Genomic DNA, 10,988 nt, shown 5'->3' with positions numbered 1-10,988 from the left:
GCTCTATCTGTCATTCTCTGACTCTTTGATCTCTGCACAGATATCACAGTGCCTCTCAGATAACTGCAAAAAAACTCAATCTTTCTCATTATTTCAAGGCAATAAATCTTTAAAAGTCAAGTACTTTTGATTCTTGTGTACAGATTAAAGTAAAATAAAAGGTATTTTTGCTTGATTTATGTCTTCACTCATTTTGAGACTTTGTGATTGCTTATTTTAAGAAATATTACAAAAAATATGTGCTCAGAGTTTTTTGCGTACCGGTAATTTAAGCGTATATGACATTTTTTTTTCTAGTTTTTGCCAATGGAGTTACTGCAGTGTATATCCTCATAAATAAATCAATAAATAAATCCAACTCAACTTCACCATGAGCATCGAATCACTCTCACTCTCCCCGACAAAGGTTGCTAGGAATCTGGGTGTTACGTTTGATGACCTGCTCTCCTTCACACATCATGTTGCCTCATTTGCTTGTTCTTGCTGCTTTGCGTTACACAACATCAGACAAATACGACCATTTCTAACTCAACAGGCCACACAACTCTACATTCTCGTATAAGCTGTGGTGATCTCATGCCAAGACTACTGCAATGCAGTGCTAATGGCACTCCCTGTCTGTGTAGTAAAGCCACTAAAGATGATCCAGAACCCAGCAGCATGCCTGGTCTTCACCCAGACCAAACGGGCACATGTCACCCCATTACTCTTTGATCTCCACTGGCTACTGGTTGCTGCTCTTATTTAATACAAAGCTCTTATGATTGTCTACAAGGTGATAATGGAACAGGCTCACTCTTATGTGAACTTACTCCTAAAGGTCTATGGTTACCTCTAGATCTCCAGTAAAAGTCACCTAGCTTTACCAAACATTCAAACTAAGCAATCCAGACTGTTCTCATACTGAGTTCCCCAAAGGTGGAACAGACTTCCTACTACTACCAGATCAGGAGCGTCCCTCGCTACATTCAAGAAACTCAACAAAGAGCACTTAACATATGACACATAAATTCCATATTTGCGTGTTTTGTATGTGTTGTATTTGATCCATATACATCATTAGAATCGCCTAAATCTCATGATTAGGAACAGTAAACCTTTTTACTGTAGGATGTACAGTTCCTGAATTAGAGCCGAAAGAGTGCTTATACTTTTTTACCGCAGCTTTAAAAACAGGCTTTTTAACAGCTGTAACACAACTTCCCTTTAAGCTACCCGTATATAATTTATATGGACGGAAAGCTTAAAGTCTCATCTGATCAAATATGTGTCGTCGACTCTGTCAGCCAATCAGGTGGAGAGGTGAGGTGGATCCTTCTTACCGGACACACAATATCTCTTCTTTAGGAGTAGAATATACAAAAACACCTTCTTTACTGCAAAATAAGTTATGAAATAAGTAGTTTTTATTCTTATAAAGTTTCCAGTCCTTTGGAGAAAGAAAGTACCATTCAAGGTTTAAATCTCTAAAATATCTAACCAATGAAAGGGAGCAGTTTATACTTTTATATGGTAATTCTAAACACTTTAAAACAAAATATAGAGCTGCAAAACCACTTCATCCATATAAATATTTCATTTTATGGATCTGAAAATAAAAAAATAAAAATAAAAACATCTGAAAAGCGCCTAAAAAATGTCCTGTCATCTTTATCTGGTTTAAATTTGAATGAAACATGTTTAAGTAAAGGGTGTTCTGTTAACTTACCAACATATACTTGAACTTATATGCAATAAAAAGGCGAGATCTAGCTGCTGTTTTATTTATTCAAATTCCTCTATTTAAAAAGTGGGCCGGATTTGGGCATGAAACTTCCGGGCTAAAAAAGGGGTCCACTCCGGCCCTGCCCTTTGGCTTCCTAAACTGTTTTTGTTCATGTTACGTGCACGAGCACGTTGGGGTTTTTTGTGTATCGCTCTCTCTCTCTCTCAGGCCCGTAGCCAGGGGGGATCGAAGGGTTCGTTCGATCCACCCCCATCCCCCCCTCAGCCACCCCAACCCCCCTCCTGCCCCCAGAGTAGTGACGAGTAAGAAAAATTGTTAATGTTTCTCTTTACACATTTTGTTCAGACTGTTTTACACCAATCCAGTAGGTGGCGGCAATTCCCCCATTTCGGTTCTTAGCTTGTGGAAAGAATAAGAATCAGGGGAAAGTTACTTGAGAAAATGGGTAAAAAAGAAGACAAGGAGCGAAAACGGCGGTAACATTGTCCCAAAATATTGGTGACTTGTTCAAAAAAAGGCCCAAAATCGGTAAGTTGCTGAGTGCAGGGCTTCTATTTCTTTACAACTCCCCTGCATTAACAGTGCCGGGCTCGGCTAAGCCCAATAGTATAATTGTACATGTAACACCGGATTATTACTGTTATTATTGCGATAACTCTAAAGTCTGGATTTTAGTTGATTTTTAAGAAATGTAGGTTGAGTGACAATAACATTCAGTCACTCACTCTGCAATGCTGACGATCAAGCTAGGGTGTATTTTACTCTCAACATGCCTGTTGCTCCTAAAGCCATATATAAAATACAGTATAGAGGTGTAAAAAGGGGGTTAACCTCTTAACACGCCCTGGCCCGCCGGCGGGCCAGAAAAATATCATATTTAATATCTGGCTGTGTTTATGAATACTTATAGGTTCAATATAGACACCCAATATGCCATTTTAAAGCTTTTCAGTTATCTAGCCTATTTAGCCGTATCTCCTTTCAGAAAATAAACATTTAGGGCGAAATATGCCTAGTTATGAAATATTATTTTCATATTTGGGATTTTCGTACGTCCATATTTGATCGAATGCGGACATGTTATACACCATTCTAACCGTCTGCCTCTCCGGATTACGGAACTGTGTTTAGAGTTTAAATCTGCTTGTGTTTCGCTTTGTGTTTAACGTTAAGTTACCTCAGGACACTCGAGACACACACCCAACCCCCTCCAGCGCTTCCCCCACACTCTTACCTTCAAAACGCAATCCAGTCACCAGTAATTCTCACATATATCCAAACAGTGCTTTAAATAATTTGAGGCAGAAAAAAACAATATCAACTTTAACGCGTTATTAAAAGCGGATTATTGGTCGCTCCACGAATCCACGCATATCTAATGACCAGACGGTATGCCAGACGGTATGCAAATGAGCTCTCTCAGCCAATCAGGCGCCGAGTTCAGCGAGCTGAAGGGAGGGGGGGAGGCAACGAAGTCCCAGCACAGTTGTAGGAAGATTTGAATAAGACAGAACACTTCAATTTATATTATTATTAATTCATGTTTAAGTTTTAATGACAATACCGATAGTGAAGTAATTCTTATCTATTTATGTCAATAGTAGAGAGATAGACAATAAAGGACAGCAACATCAGAGACAAACAATGGAGGGCAGCAACAGAGACAATGGAACAAAGCAACAGACAACTGAGGTGAGCAACAGAGACAGACAATGAAGTCACATCACAGATGTAGGAAGTTTGAGTAACACTTACATTTATATCAAATTTATGTTAACAGTGGGGAGCAACAGATGAACAAATAAGGACAGCAACAACAGATTCACAACAAACTTATAATGAATAAAATATGTCTAAATTAAAAGGTTTGAAGTGTGCTCGTGTATTTAGGGGGCATTGGAGTAGAGAGCCAAATGAAGTCCACTTTTGGGGGAAAAAGATCCCCCCCATAACAATGCTGGCTACGGGCCTGTCTCTCTCTCTCTCTCTCTCTCTCTCTCTCTCTCTCTCTCTCTCCTGCTGTCACTCTGATTGTAGGCGGAGCTGTCACGTGCAGCAATCGTCTCGCCGTCCTATAGAGTTTTTCGGCAGGTGGATGCCTCAGCCAATCACGTGCGCGCTGGAACAAGATGGGGCGGGCTCTCCTCTTTAAGACGTCTCCTGGCTCCCTCATTTGCGGGCTAGTAGGCAGAGGGCGGAGCTTCTAAACATACTGGCGGACTGTGAGTTTGAGCGTTTGGTGTCTCGCGTTGTTTAATTGTTTTCTTCTGCCGTAGTATATTGGATGTATATGATGTGAGTGGTGCAACGCGGTCGCATGATGTATGCAAGAGATCGCTTGTTCCCTCCTTTCATCAGCTTTCTGCTTCTGCAGTAGGCTCTATCTCCGTCTTTGGTGGATAGATAGTTGGGCCCATTTACATTTATACACCACATAGGATCTTTTTTGTATATACAGGTCCTTCTAAAAAAATTAGCATATTGTGATAAAGTGCATTCTTTTCCATAATGAAATAATAAAAATTTAACTTTCATATATTTTAGATTGACTGCACACCAACTGAACAAATTCAGGTCTTTTATTGTTTTAATACTGATGATTTTGACATACAGCTCATGAAAACCCAAAATTCCTATCTCACAAAATTAGCATATCATTATAAGGTTCTCTAAATGAGCTATTAACCTAATCATCTGAATCAACAAATTAACTCTAAACACCTGCAAAAGATTCCTGAGGCTTTTAAAAACTTCCAGCCTGGTTCATTACTCAAAACCGCAATCATGGGTAAGACTGCCGACCTGACTGCTGTCCAGAAGGCCATCACTGACACCCTCAAGCAAGAGGGTAAGACACAGAAAGAGATTTCTGAACGAATAGTCTGTTCCCAGAGTGCTGTATCAAGGCACCTCAGTGGGAAGTCTGTGTGAAGGAAAAAGTGTGGCAGAAAACGCTGCAGAACGAGAAGAGGTGACCGGACCCTGAGGAAGATTGTGGAGAAGGGCCGATTCCAGACCTTGGGGGACCTGCAGAAGCAGTGGGCTGAGTCTGGAGTAGAAACATCCAGAGGCACCGTGCACAGGCGTGGGCAGGAAATGGACTACAGGCAGTGACGTGCAGACGCTATGGCCTAATGCTTGGGCAACTGTCCTTGGCTAATATTGCCCTTCCAAGGGAGGGGAAAAAATAATATAGGCAAATATGATTTCATATTTCAACTAGGGTTGTCATTTATGACCCAACATCGCAATGGATGGTAAAAACAAAAAAGTGGGCGTGGCATCGCAATGGTTACCATCCATCGCGATGCCATGCCCACTTTTTTGTTTTTCCAGAAACATGCACTGACCTTCTTTAGGTCTCCTTCACCTAAAACTTTAGCAGGGATTGTAGGAAAAAGATCAAATCAGGCATATGACTTGTAATGAATTAGAGTCAGGGATGAAAATTAAAATACCCTACTGCTACAAATATGCCTAATTGGCATATTATTATACTATTTATTATCATTCTATTATTATTAAGATATTATTATTTATATCTAGGTTACAGCTTGTCTTTGTTTTTCTGCATGTCTGTATTAATATTAAACATTTCATGTTATTCATGCAAACAGAATAAGCCTGCTCGATGTGTGTCGGGAAACTTACTCATTGTCAACCAGTGTTGGCCACCTTACTTTAAAAAAGTAATCAGTTATATTTACTAGTTACTTCTCCAAAAAAGTAACTGAGTTACTAACGGAGTTACCCCACTATAAAAGTAACTATTACCAGTAAAAGTAACTATTGACTTACTTTAAATTATGTCATTTCTATTATTATTAGAAAAATAACAAATGAAAATAAACCCAAAATGTTGACAAAAATATAATCTAACGAATTTCAAAACATAGAAACCAAAAACGTTAAAATGGTGTTAATATAACATAATATAATATAACAGCTGGATCAAAGAGTTTAGCGTCAGTCATACGCGCGCACGGCATTGCGATAAAAAAAAAAACATTTTAATAAATAGTGAAGTAAAATATATGGTATTAAAAGGTATTAAATTCACATATTTATTCATATTTAATCAAGAGAAATCAGGCAAAATGCGCTGCGCGTTCTCTCTCTCTCTCTTCCGCAGCACAGAGCTGAATTCAGCGCGAGGCTAGAAATAATTTGAAAACTCAGTTTAGTTAAATAAATGAAGATGAGTGAGGACCTGTAAAGTTAATCAAATATTGTCAAATATAAAGGATAGGTTGAGGTTTTGGGGAGCTGTTTCAGTTATTTGAAACTGAAACTAACTGAAAGTGATATTATTCTGCGCACTATTAGATAGCCTTTGATTGTGTTTTAAATGAGTTTTATTTTATATTAATTATTTTTTATTCATTTTAAATATTTTTAGTATTTTATTGATCAAACTGCCCTGAAGGTGAGCTTGAAATGTAGCCTTCACAGTATTACTAGACATGATCACAATCAACTTCTCTAAAATCCGATGTCGTCGAGTTTAGGACCTTTAGTGATCCTAAATAATCTGACAGCACCTACTGTGCCACGTTTAGGTAGCAAAAAAACCCCGACAGTCAACGTTTTACATGGCTCAGGTTGTTTTTTGGGAGGCTTAGCAAACTAAGTTACATGCAGCTGATAACATTTCATTTTATCTAGCAAGATGAATGACGGACATAAAGCACTATTCAAATTATTCACCTGCACGTTGTGTTAAAGCAGAAAATTTGAAATGCCCACGGAAAAGAGACGAAAATAAGGGAAAGAGAGAGATTTTTTTGTTTGTTGTTTTTTTTGTTTTTTGGGGGGGGGGTGCCCTTTCTTCAGGTTAGAGCAACTGCCCTTCAAGAATCCTGTGCACGTCCCTGGCTACAGGTGTCGCATTCCCCAGATCAAGCCCCAGAAACAGCGGCAGAAGCGCCTGACCTGGGCTATAGAAGTCAAAGTCAAAGTGGTTTTTATTGTCATTTCAGCTATATACAGAGTACACAGTGAAACGAAACAACGTTCCTCCAGGGACCATGGTGCACATAAACACAGTGTAGACAGAACAATAGTGCAACAGTACAAAAGTGCAGACAGACAATACAACACAATACAGACAAAGAATAATAAATAACAGTGTGCAAATTATGCAGTGTGCAAAAAAGACCAGTGAGGTAGTAATTACTCTATTACACAGTGTGCAATAGTGTCCAGTGAGGTAGTAGGGTTTTTAGTGCTTCCATTTTCTGGGGTAAGTGGGGTAAGAGTATTTGTGCATGTACAGAAAAACCATCAGTTCAGTCTCTGCAGTTGAGGAGTCTGATGGCTTGGGGGTAGAAGCTGTTGCAGAATCTGGTCGTGCTGGACCGGTACCTTCTTCCCGAAGGCAGGAGGGAGAACAGTTCGTGTGAGGGATGGGTGGGGTCATTCACAATGCTGGTTGCTTTGCAGATGCTGCGGGTGGTGTAAATGTCCGTGATGGAGGGGAGAGAGACGCCGATGATCCTCTCAGCTGTCCTCACAATACGCTGGAGGGTCTTGCGGTCAGAGACGGTGCAGGTCCCAAACCAGGCAGTGATGCAGCTGCTCAGGATGCTCTCAATGGTCCCTCTATAGAAGAGTGTGAGGATGGGTGGAGGGAGACGAGCCGTTCTCAGCTTCCGGAGGAAGTAGAGACGCTGCTGGGCTTTCTTGGCTGTAGAGCTGGTGTTCAGGGTCCAGGTGAGGTTATCTGCTAAGTGGACACCAAGGAACTTGGTGCTCTTAACAATCTCCACAGAGGACCCGTCGATGTTGAGTGGAGAGTGGGTGTGTTGTGCTCTCCTGAAGTCAACAACCATTTCCTCTGTCTTGTCCACATTCAGGTGAAGGTTGTTGACTGTACACCAGTCTGTCAGCCGCTGCACCTCCTCTCTGTATGCTGACTCGTCGCCTTTGGTGATGAGACCCAGCACGGTTGTATCATCGGCGAACTTGATAAAGCTGTTAGAACTGTGTTTTGCAGCACAGTCATGAGTCAGCAGGGTGAACAGCAGAGGACTCAGGACACTGCCCTGGGGGGCCCCCGTGTTCAGTGTGATGGTGCTGGAGGTGCTGCCCCCGAACCGGACTGACTGGGGTCTCCCCGTCAGAAAGTCCAGGATCCAGTTGCAGAGGGGGGTGTTGAGGCCGAGCGAGCTTAGCTTCCTGATGAGGTTCTGTGGGATGATGGTGTTGAATGCTGAACTGAAGTCTATAAACAGCATTCTGACGTAAGTGTCCTTCTTCTCCAGGTGGGTGAGGGAGAGATGAAGGGTGGTGGTGATGGCATCGTCCGTGGAGCGATTGGGACGATACGCAAACTGCAGGGGGTCCAGTGAAGAGGGCAGTTGTGTCTTGATGTTCCTCATGACTAGCCTCTCGAAGCACTTCATGATGATGGGTGTAAGTGCAACGGGACGGTAGTCATTGAGGCAGGACACTGTGGACTTCTTCGGCACGGGGACGATGGTGGTGGACTTGAGGCACGTTGGGACAGTGGCGCTGCACAGGGAGATGTTGAAGATGTCCGTGAGAACATCTGTCAGCTGGTCTGCGCACTCCCTGAGCACTCTGCCGGGGGTGTTGTCTGGTCCTGCAGCTTTTCGTGGGTTGACTCTGCGCAGAGTGTTCCTCACATCCACTGCAGTCAGGCACAACACCTGCTCGTCCGGCTTGGGCATGGTCTTTCTCACCATCGTGTTGTTTTGTGCCTCAAACCATGCATAAAAGTTGTTCAGGGCATCAGGGAGGGAGGCATCACGTTCACAGGACGGTGGCATTGTCCTGTAGTTGGTGATTGCCTGGATGCCCTGCCACATGCGCCGCGCGTCACCCGTGTCCTTGAAGTGGCTGTGGATTCTCTGGGCGTGTGCTCGCTTTGTCTCTCTGATGGCTCGTGACAGGTCGGCTCTCGCTTTCCTCAGGGCCACCTTGTCACCCACTCTGAAGGCAGAGTCGCGGGTCCTCAGCAGTGCACGTACCTCAGCAGTCATCCAAGGCTTCTGGTTTGGGCGTGTGGTGATGGTCTTGGAGACAGTGACATCATCAATACACTTGCTGATGTAGCCAGTGACTGATGCTGCATACTCCTCCAAATCAACAGAATCGCCTTCAGTAGCAGCCTCCCTAAACATGTCCCATGCAGTGCACTCAAAACAGTCCTGAAGGGCAGAGATGGAGCCTGCCGGCCAGGTTTTCACCTGCTTCTGAACTGGTCTGGAGCGTCTGATGAGTGGTGTGTGTTGGAGTCAGCCAAACACACATGTGGTCCGAGAAAGCGAGGTGGGGCGGGGCTCCGCCCGGTATGCGCTGGGGATGTTTGTGTAAACAAGACTCAGCGCGCTCGCTCCTCTCGTTGCAAAGTCCACATGTTGATGGAAGCAGCACTGGACTGTTGATCAGTTTCTGCATGTCATTCAGAAATCAAGGTGCCAGAGTCTGGAGGAAGACTCTTGATTTTGGAGCACTTCATGCTTCCATCTGCTGAAAAGCCTTATGGAGATTACGATTTCATTTTTCAGCAGGACCTGACACCTGTTCACAGTGCCAAAACCACTGGGGAATGGTTTACTGACCATGGTATTACTGTGCTCAATTGGTCTGCTAACTCTCCTGACCTGAACCCCATAGAGAATCTGTGGAATATTGTGAAGAGAAAGTTGAGACACGCAAGACCAACACTCTGGATGAGCTTAAGCTATCGAAGCATCCTGGCCTCCAGAACACCTCAGCAGTGCCACAGGCTGATTGTCTCCATGCCACGCCGCATTGAAGCAGTCATTTCTGCAAAAGGATTCCTGACCAAGTATTGAGTGCATAACTGAACATTTGAGAAGGACCTGTACACACTAGGTGAGGGGCGGGTGCCACTTTTGCATTTTTGTTTAGGTTAGTTTATGTTTATGTTTTGTTTAGGTTAGGTTGGTATGTTTTGTTCTTTTCTTTGGCACCGTTCGTAATCCACCAAAGGTCTGAGTAAGCAGAAGTTATTGTTTTTTTTTGTTGTGCACTGTATGGGTTTATGATCTTTGTAAACGTTGGCCATTGTCGTTCTCTAGAGCTAATTACATCATTTAAAATAAAAAGGGGAAACGTAACAGTTCACATTGGATAATAGTGTCTGCGAAATGCAATGTAATGAAAAAAGCTCAGTAAAGGTTGTGGTAACAGTTTATCATCATTTGAAATCCACTGCACTGTATAGTGTCAGAACCCCCTTGGGGATCATGACCCTAAGGTTAAAATCCATAGACTGTATATAGCTGGACAGAGCATCGTCTCTCAAAAGTGAAGCCACCACAGGTCGGGCGCCCCCTGCTGTTCGGCTGCAGAAAGCTGTGTAACCCCACCCATCCCCATAGGTTTCAATGGCAAAACAGAACAACTTTCAATCACGTTTTTTTCTAATATACTGTAATTCTACCTCCATTATTTAAATGCAACAGCTAGTGTAACCTCTGCTTATATTTTTATATCCCCACATAATTCGTTTTTTAAAACGTTATTCAGCTCTATTCAAAAAGGTGTGGTTATTGTAAAAGGGCTGGGTTACACCTAGCCGGGGTGGGACCAATAACAGACCGTCAGCCTGTGACCTACTGCGCAGACTCGGGTTTCAGGATCGCCAACATGGCAGAAGATTTTGGCTTCGTTTTCATTGAATGAATGGGAACGGCGACACAGCGTCCATCTTTTTTACAATCTCTGTTAAAAACATTTTTAAAGGATTCCATGTGATTTAGTTATTTTGTCCCTTTCCTTCTGAAAACACGTCTTTAGGTGTGAAACATTATTTTTTTTGCTATAACATTTTTATTTTGTAAATTCTCCACAAACTGAGGACAGATCAGCACCACAGACAGGCCAGTCCAGTACCCTGTTCTTTTACAGACATTTTTTAATGTGTGCAGCATGTGGTTTAAGATTGTCTTAAAAGTGTTGTTGAGATGCAAGGACGTCCCTTAAAGGCAGCATATGTTGCTGTAAGTGTAGTGACGCAACCCAATACCATGACAGAACTGCGGCAACGTGCACAACGGTGCTGCATCGCTAAGATTGGATTGGGTGGTATTTTCGTAACTGTTACATCACCTTTCCTTTAACAACACTCAATAAGCGTTTGTGAACTTGTTGAAGCTTTATAGGTGAAATTTTGCTAAAGAATAATCCGGACAGTCCTTTTCTTCTTTGACCCGGAGGACACAATGTCCATGATTTCCAAACATGGACTCATCAAACCACAGGTCACTTT

The sequence above is a fragment of the Astyanax mexicanus genome, chromosome 15, assembly GCF_023375975.1.
Source record: "Astyanax mexicanus isolate ESR-SI-001 chromosome 15, AstMex3_surface, whole genome shotgun sequence".
NCBI classification, from domain to species: domain Eukaryota; kingdom Metazoa; phylum Chordata; class Actinopteri; order Characiformes; family Acestrorhamphidae; genus Astyanax; species Astyanax mexicanus.
This window is presented reverse-complemented; position numbering follows the sequence as displayed.